The following is a 14,888-nucleotide window of genomic DNA, read 5'->3' on the forward strand; positions in this document are numbered from 1 at the left end:
TAACCCTTTAACCTATAACTTAGCCTCAATAAAAACTCTATCGCAATTTTACCCTCTATACACTCGAAAACATAATGTCGCGAGATTGAATGGAGACTATCCCAATTTTTTAATGATAAGATCCAAGTGTTAGAAAACTGAATTTTTTAAAAAAATAAAAAACTGGATAATCATCTTATAATTCTTAAATGATTTCCAAATTTTCATATTACAAAAATCTCCCAAGTGAGTCTTTCCAACCGAAGGAGTAGAAAATAAACAATGATCCGAAAGGAGCATAATATGAGTGCTATTTGTTTCTATGAAGCCTTAGCCTTGTTCTAACCTTTTTCAAATTAAAAAAGTTCATAATTTTTAGGTAGAAAGATGAAATTGACCTTGCCTTTTTGGGTTAAAGACGGTTTTGTCATGAGGTTTTGGAACGAATAGGCGATCATGTGATATAGTGATAAGTGTGGTAAGATAGTTTATGGTGTATTTAATAAAGTAGTTATATGATCACATTATGGAAGATTTTATGGCATGGAATATGGGTTTTCTTGTCTTTCTTTGTGAACGGCTAATTGGCCATCCTAATCAATCAAATAAATCTCTCTCTCTCTCTCTTTTTACATAATAAAATTCATCAATTAAAAGAATAAAGTAGTTAGGCTTGGTATTATTGAAATCGGATCGTCAATCGTTTTGGTGACAGATTTGGTCTGATTAAAATTTTACACTTTCAATAAACGGATAGGGGATCGTAATCCGCATTGATATACTAAATTGACACTTTCAATAAACGGATAGAGGATCGTAATCCCCATTGATATACTAAATAAAAGAAAATACCTAGATTGCCTTCCCCTCTTTATCTTCGTCATCATTATAGCCTTTTTGTAACAATATGGGGTCAGGTACATGAATCATGATCCATCATTCTGTTATGCTCAAACAAGGGTCGTACCTTCAGTGAGACTATAAATCCCTATGTATTTTTTCACTACTTCAAACCACGTCATTTTGTGCGTACCCATTGTTTTTTTAAGCATTCCATTTGAACTAACTCATGCCTCTTAAATAAGTGTTGTACATAGCATGCGTTGCACATTGTCAATCCATTTAAGTCTATTTTCTTTCATCTTATCATCTATTGAAATCACACATAAGTTCTCTTAAGTTTATTCATTTCGAATTATATATGTCATGATCTTATCACTCATCCATCTTAACATCCTCATTTCAAATATATTCATCATATGGGTATGTTGTTTTTTTTATTGCCTAATATCAAGCCCCATAAAACAAAGCTGACCTCACAACAATCTTATAGAACTTTTATTTCAGATTCATTAGTATACGGCAATCACATAAAACTCTTGTTGCATATCCCCACTTTGCCCACCCAACTCTAAGTGTATGTCTAATATCTTCCTCAATCTCTCTATTTTCCTAGATTATCGACTCAAAATATCGAGAGTGTACTTTTTTTGTATTTATTGACCGTAAATCTTAACTACTCGTATCTACTCCTATTGTTACTAAATTTGCATTTCATATAACCTTGTCTTAATCTAGCTAATTTTAAAACCTTTTTTTTTAAATCAATTATTATGAATTTCATTCACCTACGAACGATTATAAGGAGGTTCATGAAGAAAAGGATGCAACCACAAAAAAATCTTAATGCACCACCCTTTGCTAAAACATCAACTTCTATTAATTTTAAAGCCTTTAAATTCTATAGCATTCGTATATACTTCTAACTTTATATTAACGCCGTTTCGGGTCTCATCAATTAAAACCTTGTCATTCACAAACAATACACACTACGGTGCCTCATTTTGTAATTGTCTAGTTACGTCGTCCATAACCCTCTCCTCTTTGTCTCTCTCTAGTTCCATGACAAAAGCACAAAGGCATTAAAATCCCTTACAACCAAGTGGGGTGGGTCAGTAACTGCACTTCTCTTTTTTAGAGAGAGAAGCAAAACATGCTAGCTGCAATGGAGGAAGAAGAAATAACTTGTTATTTTTAAACTCACAAAAGGCATACTAAATCCAGGCATTACATTAAATAAAAACAATAGGCATCCATTTCAGCCAGATAATAAACTATAATGGTATGTGTTCATTATAGTCCTATGGACTCAGAGAGAGAGAGAGAGAAAAGTAGAAAGAGAAAGAGGGAGAGGAATGGAGAGAGAGAGAGAAAGTAGAGAGAGAGGGGGGAGGAAAGTATACTGTAGCTGTCGGTGGAAGTTATATGGACTGTGGATACACTTGAATTTTGATGTGAAGTTTGTTTGTGGTGTGACGTTTTATCTAAGGTTAGGTTAGCTGGCCTCCTAGGAATTCATATGGTGTGGTCCCTCGGGTCCACAACTTTCAACACATGTGTTGCCACCCAATTTCAACTGTTACATATCTTTTCCTCTCTTGTTTTTGCATTAAATATATGAACTTTGATGGTCGTGTAAAGAAAAATTACACAGCCCACCCTTCAAAACATTTTTCAATCCAATAATTACTTTTGTCTTGTTGTTCTTTCTAATGTGATTTCCCTATTTTAGTTTAGGGTGCGGTTCTAAACAATCAAATTAGAGCCTAACTTCAAATAGTATCAAGAAATGTGGTTTGAATACTGAAAATCTTTGTGATAGACTTAAAATATATTTTCATATTTATTTATAAAGTTTAAAGCTTAAGAAATAGTTTAGATCTACATATCTATGAAAACTTGAAAATCAATAAAATTGACGGTCAAAAAATGTGTTACAAAATACACTATTTCAAAAAAATTGAAATCTATTTTTTTTCTCATGTCTATGCATCTTGATGTCAAGATGATGAATTTGGGGATATTTGAGCATCAAAACGTCTTTTAGTGAATTTTTTGAGGTAGGTTTTAATTTGATTGTTTAGAGCCTTGGCTTTATATAAACTTTTCCCTTTTAGGTTATTCTTAACAAAAATGGTTTTGGGCTTACATTGATATTTAAGGAGAAAGGTTTCTATATTTCCCTTACATCATATAAGATCTATGCTTCCCCTACCACCCAGCCATTCAATTTTGATCAAGAGAGTCACTCATCGTTTGATCTTAAATCTGACATTTCAAAGTATTTTATTTTTTAGTTTTTTTTATATACAAATTGTATGAATATGAAATTTGGGAGGTGTCATCTTCTCATTGGAACGTACCTATAAAAAATATTAAAAAAAAAATTTTGATAAAATATAATGACCAAAATACCCTTTAAAATTTTCAAAGGTATTTTGGTCATTTATTTTTATTGGAATTTATTTTTATGTATTTTTTGCTACTGAGAGTTTAATAGAGGATTGGACGTCCAAATTTTGGTGTCAAAATAGTTTATAGAAAAAAATAAAAAATAAAATAGTATAGAGATGCGACATTGTGATTGGGGCAATCTTAGCCCTCCATTCATAATGGACGGTGGGATGCGACATTGTGATTGGGGCATTTTTAAGTATATAAGTTTTATGCTGAGCATAAAAAGCATTGTGATTGGGGCATTCTTAAGTATATAAGTTTTATGCTGAGCATAGAAAGCTTGCCCAATATTTAAAGGGAAATTTTTATGCATGTGCGACCGCCTTGGTTGAGTTTTTGCCGGTTCTTCATTTTTTTCTTAAGGTACCCTAGATCAGGTACTTGGACTACACCTATTTTTCTTTTTTTCTGTTTTGTTTTCTTTAAAAAAAACTCGATTTGACACTCGATCTGATAAGAAACAGGCCTCAAGTGATGGAGATCGGAGAGACGGAGGGAAGAGGAAGGGAAAGGCAATATTTAAATATTTCAAGGGCAACAATAGAGAATAATTTCATTCTAAAATAAAAAAATTATTAAGAAAAAAAAGCTTATATAAGGTTGTAATTTTAAAATGCATAATTAAGGTGCACCTCAAAAATCCATCATATTAAGTTGTTTTGATATTGGAAAACCCTCTAATTGGTCATCTAGACCTCAATATGTACGGAGCTGAAAAGAAAAAAAAAATTGAACTGTAAAAATAGTATATCTTGCAACAAATAATCGAAATCGTCAATTTTCAAATATTTACCTATCTACTTGATTTGAACCTTAAAGTTTAAGATTTTATATTTAGAGATGACAATAGATTCCCAAGCCATCCTAATAAATTTTTACTTTAAAATTATATTTACGATAAAATTTGGAGTGTTTAAGGTTACAACCTTATAAAACCACACCCATTTATTAAAATATGCATAGGTTGTCAATTATTTTCAACTATTCCAACTCATTATCATATATATTTCGACATACATTTTTAGGTTAAACAAACAAATGAGCTTACCATAAGAGGACCTTCCAAAGTGACGTAAACCAACAAATGGAAAAGAAATCCAGTTAAAAGGTAAAAGGGTTCCTTGGGTATGAAGGTTATATGTTGGTAGTGTTTCAAAATTCATCGATTTGGATTGAGAATCAACGGGATCAACCGACTTCCTAGTTAAAACTTCGAATTATTCCAAGTTTGATGTATTGGCCAAACTAACCAGGAAAGTCTGTTATAGAACTTTGCGATCCAAACAGTTGAACCGCTTGGTTCCCACCGTTTTTAATTGTTTTTTATTTTAATTTTTGTCAAATTTAGAAATATTATTTAATTTTATTGGGACTAATTCTCACACTAGATAATCCATCTGGACCGACCCAGATCAATGATCTATAGATCGGTCCATCCTTGTTTTGTATGTTTTAAAATACTAGTTGTTGGAGAGTGGCCAGCATAGGCTTAATTTTTTGATCCAAATCGGTGATCCAAATTGGTCAACGAGAAATCGTTTCAGCTCCCAATTTCGTGATTTTCAAACGCTAAGTTTAACTAACAAATGTGAATTATATAGGATGCAAACCTTAAATAGCCAAAGTTAGGCACCCCTCTAAATCCTGCCTAAAGAGCCACTTCCCGTTACGAGAATGACAATCTATTTCCACTCTTAGTTATGAAATTTAAAGCTCAAATAATGATATAAATCAATAAGATATACAAATATTTGAATTTATTGAAAGTCGATGATCTAGATGATATGTAACAAGATGCACCCTTATTAGGGCTTAAAATTTCCGACTTTTATCATATCCATACATTATGAAGTTGAAATGATTGATTGGATAATTTTCTAGCATCAAACCATCTTATTTTGATGGGTTTTTAAGGGGCACCATAATTTAATAGTATAGATTAACAAGTTGTATAAACTTTATACTTAACCAACCTTTTTTTTTTTTGCATAAAAAAGGGTAGTTCATTTGAAGCTTCAAACTCCTAGAAGTAGCCCAAATATAAGCATACCCCAGTATTAAGAAACACAAAAAATGGTAACTTCAATCTTCACATTGTAGAAGAAAAGAATAAAACGTCTCAATTCCTAATCATTCCTCTTTTTCCTCTTTAAAAGGGTAGATTCCACTAACATTTTCAATCATTCACCCTCCGGTTTTATTTGCCATCCAAATTTTGGCACCCACTTGTTGGGTTGATTATTAAAGAAGTTAGTGGTCCCAAGACAAATGTAACTATTCATATTCAGGTTCTCCATGTTAGAGATTATAGGTTCTTGAAACTTAAGTCTTAAAATCCATCTCAAAAATAGATTTATTAATAGGTCCGCATTTCTACATATGTATGCTTGACCGCATAGAAAGCAGGTTCTTTTAATATTCTCTAATCAAAGCCAAAAGATTAAATACTCCTGGTATTATATATTCAGTTTGTTGGCTAAAGCCCTATTTTGGAGTGCATTTAAGGCCTCAAATTTTGGTAATGCGACTTTCTCAACCTAACCATCAACCTAAAGAGAAGGAAATCCGAATGCACCATATATGTATATGCTCGAAGTGAATGGTCTTTATAACATACAATCGCATTGTAGAAGTAAGGCGCACTTCTAAATTTCGTCTGGTAGTTTCGGTGTCAAAAATCTTATATTGGCTTGAGAATTTATACTTGACCCTAGTTATAAAATTTAAAATTGCAAAAATGATATAGAAAAAGCAGATCTATAAACACTTAAAAATCGACTGTCAAATAACTTATTACAAAATACATTATTTTCTGGACTTGAAATTATGTTTTTTCATTATATCTATATATATTGAGGTCATGGTGATCAATTATAAGGTCTTTCAACTCCATAATACATTTTCTACTCAATTTCAAAGTGTACCTTACTTCTGTAGTATAAATTTTTTCCTTCTAATTAATATAACAGGAGGTATTTTAACACTGGGTGTAGTTTGTATAAGATTGCAATCTTAAAAAATCAACCTAAAGTGAAAGAAAGGCCTACGTGATCTTTTACCGGGAAATATATATATATATAATATTTTTTTATTTTCTTTTCTTCACCGCTTTCATTTGGCAAAAGATAACTTATAGGTAGTCTTTATTACAATAAGATAAATTTCAAAATAAAATCAACATAACAATAAAACCAATATCTTAACAACTTGATGTCATTGAAACAACTATGCACTATGCTTGATAATAAAATATAATATTGCAATAAACAAAAGAAAGAGTGCCAAAAATTACCTCAACTAGGCTCATTACACCCGACACCGAGTCACCACCATCCGATGGCGCGGGATCAATGACCAACCTTCAATCTCAACTGGGAAAACAAGTTTAAGCCAAGCCACACTAATAGAACATGAGCCCCTTTGATCATAAATTCAAACCCTAGGTGAATTCTCTTAGCAACCTAGTTTGAGAGAGATGAAATATCTTTTTGCTAAACCCTAAAATCCTTAGCCATAAATCCATAATTGCGAGATAAGAGAGAGAATAACTCCATAACCTAAAGATAAGATTTTCTTAATAGAGAGAGAGAAAAAAATTCTAAATGGAGTGTGGCCCTTTGTGGGATATGAGAGAGAAATACGATAATTAGGTACAAGAGATAATTTGTAGAGATTTTTGGGTAGAGACAATCCGTTTTATATAGGCTTTAAATAATAGTAGGGTTTATCTTGACTTGCCTCTTCGCATGAGATTGAATTTGAACCATTGATCTTGGGTGACTTGTGGGATGAGATATTTGAACAATCAATTACATAGATGGGACATCAACATGAAAATGCGTGAACCATTATCCCCCATTTCCTAAACCATTTTCCCATCAATAGAAATTAAATAAATTAAATCTAAATCAAAATATTGAGCATATCATAAAATAGCACAAGTCTACTAAATATTTTCACAAAATATTTCAAATATATATGAAGTCAATGTTTAGTCAATATCTTCCAACCATATGGCCACATGCCATATCACCAAAAAAAGGGAAAAAAATAAGGGTGGGGCGTGCCACCCAAGGGAGGCACTCATGGGCCCCACCTTCTATAAATATGGTGGGCCCATGTGCACAATGGGCTTCCATGATATTTTTATATATTTAAAATTAATAAAAGGATTTTAGAATATTATTTGAATATTTAAACTATTGTAAAATCAATATGTTTAATTTTATAAATCCAAAATTATAAATAAAATATCTAGGGGTTCATAAAAATTCACATAACAATCCTAAAATATTTTTCATCATAAAACAAACACAATTAAATTAATTTGATGGGAAAATGATCTATATGGTTTGAGAATTAATAATCACGGGGCACTCCACCTTCAATTGTGGATTACAGACCACACTTGCTTTATCAAACCGACCCAATGTTTCCTATGACCTACAGTCCAAGTAGGGGCCCATTAGCGGGTCACCAAAATCCAACTGATGAGCAAAGGGATCGCAATCCCAGTCTGTAGATTTCAGGTCCTCCCCTAAAGACGAGTCAAGGTCACCTAGACCTGATGCGACCACAGCTCCTATGGTGCATAGGGGTATCTCTCGCACATGCATACACTTCACCCTAAAAAGGTGGATTTCTGGTTTTTTTGAACGATCTATCGATATGCATGCCGCGTGATCGCACAAGGAAGAGGCTTTCGCCCCTGTCTCTGTAAGCCACCATTACACACAAGGGTCACATAGTCACTCGGCTAGCATATTCTCCGACTTCATCAAGGGTTAACCCATTAGAACCCTTATCGGTTTGTTCTTTATACCCATATAACATGGTTTTTTCCCAACCGACTGGCCTAGATCGTTGAGCACAGTTCGGTATCAACAAACATCGTTTGCTTAGTATGGTCCACGAGGGACCACACTCTCACTAAGTTCATGTTCCAATATATCATTCCATTTTACAATCACTCATAAGGCCTTTAAAGGCCACATAAACCCAATATAATATGCACGTCCAAATGCTATCATAAGACATAAATTTTGGTGTAAAAAATTTATAGGTTGGCCTAATAATTGATTTTCACATCTAATTATGTGATTTTAAACTCCAAAAATAGTTCAAATCAAGTAGATTTATAAATACATAAAAATCTTGAAAATGGATGGTCTAGGTAATGAGTTGCAAGACGTACTATTTTTGAGACTCAAAATCTTTATTTTTTCATATACTCCAACATCTAATGTTGAGATGATCAATTAGAGGGTTTTCTAACATCAAAGCAACCTTTTCCGATAGATTTGTGAGTTGCACTTGATTTGTACATTTCAAGGTTGCGGCCCTATATAAACTTTTTTTTTAACAATATCCCAAAAAAAAAGAGAGGGTATTTTGGTAATTTCATGAAAAAGGGTATTTTGGTATATTTTCACAATGAAAGTAAATCCAACCACCGCACGAAACAGTAACTTTTACGAACATGCAGGCTATTATGCGACCGTTACGCCAATAGACACCAAAGAAATATAAATTTTAAAACTCAATAAAATAATATAGAAGGCTAGGCATTAAAATAGTACTTACATACCCTTATATATCCAAAATGCCCTTAATTTTGATGAAAAAAAGTGAGGTCAAGCCAAATCACCAAAATCTAGGGGTCGCAATGGACACGGTCCCGACTTTGGTTCACGTATGGGCCTAGCCGTTCAGTTCCATGTCTAAATTTTGGATCCGAACACTATTCAGGTTTGATCGGATCGAAGTCTAACATTTTCCAATTTGTGAAAATACTTTCGAGAATATTTATATGCATATATATTTTAATCTTTTGGTCGGGTCCAGGTCCCACATTATATTATCAAGCTCGGGTTTGGGTCCAACAGAACCCGGAGTCAGACCCGACCCGACATATTGCTACCCTACAAGAATCAGTGCTCTGCTCATCGACATTTCTAACCATAGCTCAAAAAGTAGTATGGTTCAAGCATTGTAATTCATACTAGAAATTATAAAAAATTATGGTCCACAAATTATAAAAAATCAATAATACTAAAAATACAGAGGTATAAAAAAATAACTGAATCATAAACAACATTAAAGGTTTAAATTACAATGGGAAAATAAAAAATATGCAAATGAATTTAGAAAGAGTGTGGTTTGTATAAAACCGAGGCCCTAAACAATCAAAGTGAGGCATCTTCAAATAGTGTTAAAAGTTATCGTTTCAGTATAAAAAAAAATTATGATGACCAGAAAATATATTTTCATCTCTAATTATAAAATTTGAAGCTTAAAAAATAGTCTAGATCAAATAGATCTAAGAACACAAAATATTGAAATTTGCCGGTCTAAATAATGCATTACAAGATGCAATATTTCCAATATTTGATTTTTTTTTGTTTTTTTTTTTTTATAACGTTCATGAATTTTTTAGGTGCTTGTTTAGGGCCTAACCATATATAAAAAATTTCCATTTAGAAAAAATTATAGCTTGGGTTAGTTTTACATATCTCCTATTAGGGCCACAATGCTCCACATATATGCTGATTCGGATTCTAGTATGGACCAGGATTGTTAATTGCGATCATCAGATTTGTAGTTTTTGGGGCAGAAAAGTCACATAAGTGAAAGCAAAAGTGGTAAGGGCGAGTGAAAATAGGTCAATTGAGAAAAAATGTCATGGTTTTTTTTGGGTAGTTTAGAAAAGGGTGTGGTTTATACAGAGTTGAGGTTCTAAATAATCAAATTAGAGCCCACTTTGAGAAATGTAGTTTCAATAATAGAAAATTTTGACTAATTTTAAAATATATTTTCATATTTAATAATATAATTTAAAGCTTCGAAAATAGTGTAAATCAAGCAGATCTATGAAAACTTGAATAACTTGAAATCCATTTTTTTTCTCAAATCCATGTATCTTGATGTCGAGATGATCAATTCCAGGATATTTGGGCATCAAAATAACCTCTTTTAATGAAAATTTTGAAGTAGGCTCTAATTTGATTGTTTAGAGCTTAGGCTCTATATAAACTTTTCCCTTTAGAAAAAGGAAAAAAATAATTTAAGGCTTTTTGGTCATTTGTCCCAATGATGGGTGATGAAAGATATACCTTTGAACGATAACGAAGAAAGTGATTGGCAACGGGTCAGGATGGTCCACATTGACCCCGACCTGACTAGGTTTCACCCAAATCCGGGCATCGGTGAGGTCCCAATGATTCGGACCCGAGTTTATAAACAAAAATAAATAAATATTTTAGTATCTTATATTTTATTTAATACATATATCTTATATCTATCTGAGTCCTCCCCGACCGACCCACCATACCGGACCTGAACACGACCTGCCGAGTCCAAAACATGACCTCTACCAAGACCTGGTTCCTCTTGACCTAACCCAATTACCACCCCCAACAAACCAAAATGTCCATTTTATGAAAAGATAGGGCTGTAATTGTAATTATGACCAGCTCATGCACTTTAAAAAATAAAAAATAAAAAATAAAAAATTAGAAAAATCATGACCTGCCCATTGTCACACAAAGATAGAAAGAGAGAGAGCTCAAAAGATGCTGCGGAGTTTTTGTTGGGGTAAAAGTAAAGTTGTTGAAGTTCCTACCACATAAATGACTTGTGTGCAACTTGGGCTGACACTTGACCAAGAAACAAATGAATGTAAAGTTGGAGTCACAGATGGAGAGGCATTTAGAGGGCTTTCTAAATTTGTGGGTGGAAAAGGTGGTGCCTCTAATTGCCTCAATCTCACTGAAATTTGATTAATTTATCATGATTTGGGGATTTCATTTATGAAAAAATTTATATAAAGTTGCAACCTTAAAATGTCGAACTACGGATCACCTTAAAAATCCATCAAAAAAGTTTGTTTTAATATTAAAAACTCTCTAATTGATCATCTCGACATCAAGATGTACGAATATGAAAAAAACAAAGATTTTGAGTACCATAAATGGTGCATTTTACAACACATTATCTAGATTGTCTATTTTTTAAAAAATTATATGTTTATAGATCTACTTGATTTTAATCATTTTTTGAGTTAAAATTTGTTTAATTAGATATGAAAATAGATTTTGAGATAATCCTAATAATATTTTAAACAAATTATATGTTATGATAAAATTTGAAAGTGCGCCTTAAATGGATTGTTTAAGGTTACAACCTTATGGAACCACACCCTTAATTTATTGTGGAGGCCGGTTGGCAGTTCAATTTCTCCCCAAAAAATAACATTGGTGCAACTGTGATTCACTCCATTGGATAAAACTTGGGTTGAGAAGGTCATTAGAGCAGTTAATTCTGTTTTTATCAAATACCATCCTAATAACAAATTTTTAGAGGCTTATTAACCCTGTTTTTATCAAATACCATTCTAATAACAAAATCACCAAGGTTTATTACTGGTTATATGAGAGAACGAAAATTAGGGTTTTATCACAAATTCTACAAATTAAAAAGATTTTTTATAACTAATTGACTAACCTCCTCAATCTTTCGTTATAGTGCTCGTCTTCTTTTATAAAGGAAGGTAAAGAAGAACATATTTTTATTGTATTTATTTAAAGAAGTTTCTATGAAATCTATTTGCAACACAAATTTATACAAGAATCATAGAAACCCTAGATGAACAAAAATTCATTCACAATAACCAAAAAATAAAATAAATAGATTGAAACAGATAAAGCTATCGAAAATGATATTAACTTTGTTTTTATTAAACTAAAATGCTAGTAACAAAATCTTGGAGGTTTATTACTAGTTATGAGAGAACCAAAATTAGGGTTCTATCATAAATTGCACAAAATAATAAGAAATATTGTATTTTCTATATGTTTTCCATAAGAAAGCCCATTAGAAAGAAGATAAAACCAAATCTCATAGAGAACCCATAACTTGATTTCAAATAAATACCTCATATACTATAAATTAGGTTACTTCTTTTAAGAAACGATGTAAATTTATGCCATAAATTTTGCAACAATAAGTCAAAATAATATAGATTCTTGAAATTTTCAAAAGAAGAATCCTAATTTTCGTTAGTAATAACATAAACTATTTGGTAGACCCGTAATAACGGAAACTATAATGGATATGTATGTAATTTTCCCAAAATTCTAATATAAAACTAAACCATGATGTCATATAGAAATCATTATTTATTGTAAAAACTCAATTTGAAGTTTTGTAAAAGAAATTTATGGAAAAAGCGCCAATTACAAGGTAAATATGTCATATAGGTGCATAGTTAAGTTGTCAATAACTAAGACAACGAGGTATGGGCTAAATACTGACCCTTATATAAACCTATTATTACTGAAAATTCATTTGTCTCTACACTAGTTTTTTGTACCCTAGTTAGTGCTCCATCGAACATATCTCTCATCAAGTCGATGTAGTGCCTGGCGACTCCTTTCTTTTCCAACACGAGTGATTGCATGTATTAAAAAATCATGAATTCAACATCGGTGTAAAAGTAGATGGTTGGAGTGTGTCACTCTCAATATATACACCCCCAATTGCCTAATTTCACAAATGATGACCGGGTGGTTAACGATTTTATACAAAGTTAAACAATATTATACTTTCTATAAGGCATAAGTTTAATGAAAGCAAAATAAAGCTTCATCTCCAATCCTTGTACGAAAGGCACTTTCGGCAACAAAAATATTTATGATGGATCTAAAATCAATTTCTAACACCGACAATAAAATTCGAAACTCAAAATATGCGACAAATCTTATGGATTCATGAACACTTATTTCAGGGTTAAATGGACAGTCTAGATAAATTATTATAATATACACTATTTTTAGAGCTTGAAATCCTAATTTTTTTTCACGACCATGATATTCAAGACAAGTTGATAGATGTAAAGGTTTTCCAATGCTTAAATTGAAATTTTCGATGAGTTATAAAATGAGACTTTGCTTATTTTGATAGGACTGCAGTCCTATCAAACAATTTTCCTAAAGTATATATCTGATCTCTCGTTTTTTTGTAGTTTATGGCATAGAGTTGAGAGAAAGAGGGTCATGGATGTGGTACTTCTTTAGGTATAAAAAGGTCCCAATTTTAAAAGTCTTAATAATGTGGAGTGAAGTGTCAAACATGAAGATGTTTTAGAACTGGTATGGAGGCAGATGCACCAGCTAAAGAAAATGCTACAAAATACTTTTTAAGTGTTACAACTTTTGATATTCTATAGAGTCTAATGCAAATAGATTCGACATGTTCGTGATTTTCTGATAATTACTTAAAAGATTAATGTTTAAATCTTTCATTACTATTTAAATCTTTCATTACCATTTAGCTATGTCTTTTAAGTGTTAATGGATAAACAAAATATGCTTGAGCAAGCTACGAGGTGAGATTGAGATAAAGCATTAGAAATATCAATCTCAAAATCGTTATTTTCAAGCATAAAAAATATTGCAGGATTTTAGAAATAGAATTACAACGAGAATGTAAGAAGACAACTTTGAGACAAAATGTTAAAGTTTTCAAAGGTATCAAATATATGAACCATGTTTATGCTGTGTTGGCAAACCCTAAAAACCATAGACACAAGTGTCATAAACTATAGAATAACATAGAGAAAGCATGTTGTAGAATGCTTTAGTAAAGGAAAAAATTTATCTAAGGCGCCAACCTTACATTGTAGAAATAAAGGAAATTATTGTTAATATACTTTAATTTTTTAAAAATCGTAAAAAAACCTTAAACTTCTCAAAATCTCGCCCACACTATTTTTCTCAATTTTTGACATTTTCTGAACGAAAATACCCTTTACGGTAATCTTTTTATTGTAATGCATTTTGACCATTATGGTAACTAAAATACCGTTGTAAATAGAGATAGAATTACGGTACTTCTAGTACCGTAATAACATAAATATCTATTACGGTACTTTAATTACTGTAATAATATACAGTATTACGGTAATTAAAATACCATAATACTTTAAAGTAGGATTATGGTGATTTAAGTACCGTAATATTGTGAAGATTTTTTGCTATCTCGAGCCTACTATTTATTTACTCTCTCGATAAAAATCCACATTAGCTGTAATTTTTCAAATCTCAAATTTTAAAGATATAATCTCTATTTAATTTTCATATGGTTCCCAAAATTTTAGAATGAAAACACGTTTAAATAAGTGTTTTTAAGCGAGAGTACTCCCATGAAAACATAAATTTTTTTAAAGTGATAATCCTGATATTAGCTTTGGTTTGAAGCTTTTATATTAACCGCACCTTTTTTCTTTTTCTTTTTTTTCTCCTATTTTGCTCTTTGTCTCTCTTAATATTGCTTCACAAATGTTTAGAATAATATAAAGGCAAAGTGTTGCAAGTGTCAACTCACAAATATCCTTTTTAAAGAAGGGTGTTGTGTAAAGTGTACCATCCATTATGTGCAAAAGTACCAAAAAATTATATATATTTTATTTTAAAATATTCATGATCATTTTAGCTTAGATGGTGAATCTAAAAAAAAAAAAAAAAAGATAAAAAATTCATCTTTTTATATATGAGTATGCTGACTCATAAATGCCCTATCTCAATGAAATGGATAAGTTTTTTTTGAGTCAGTAA

This window comes from Amborella trichopoda, chromosome 5 (genome assembly GCF_054954075.1).
Source record: "Amborella trichopoda isolate Santa Cruz 75 chromosome 5, AtrichopodaSantaCruz75HAP2 v2.0, whole genome shotgun sequence".
NCBI lineage: Eukaryota > Viridiplantae > Streptophyta > Magnoliopsida > Amborellales > Amborellaceae > Amborella > Amborella trichopoda.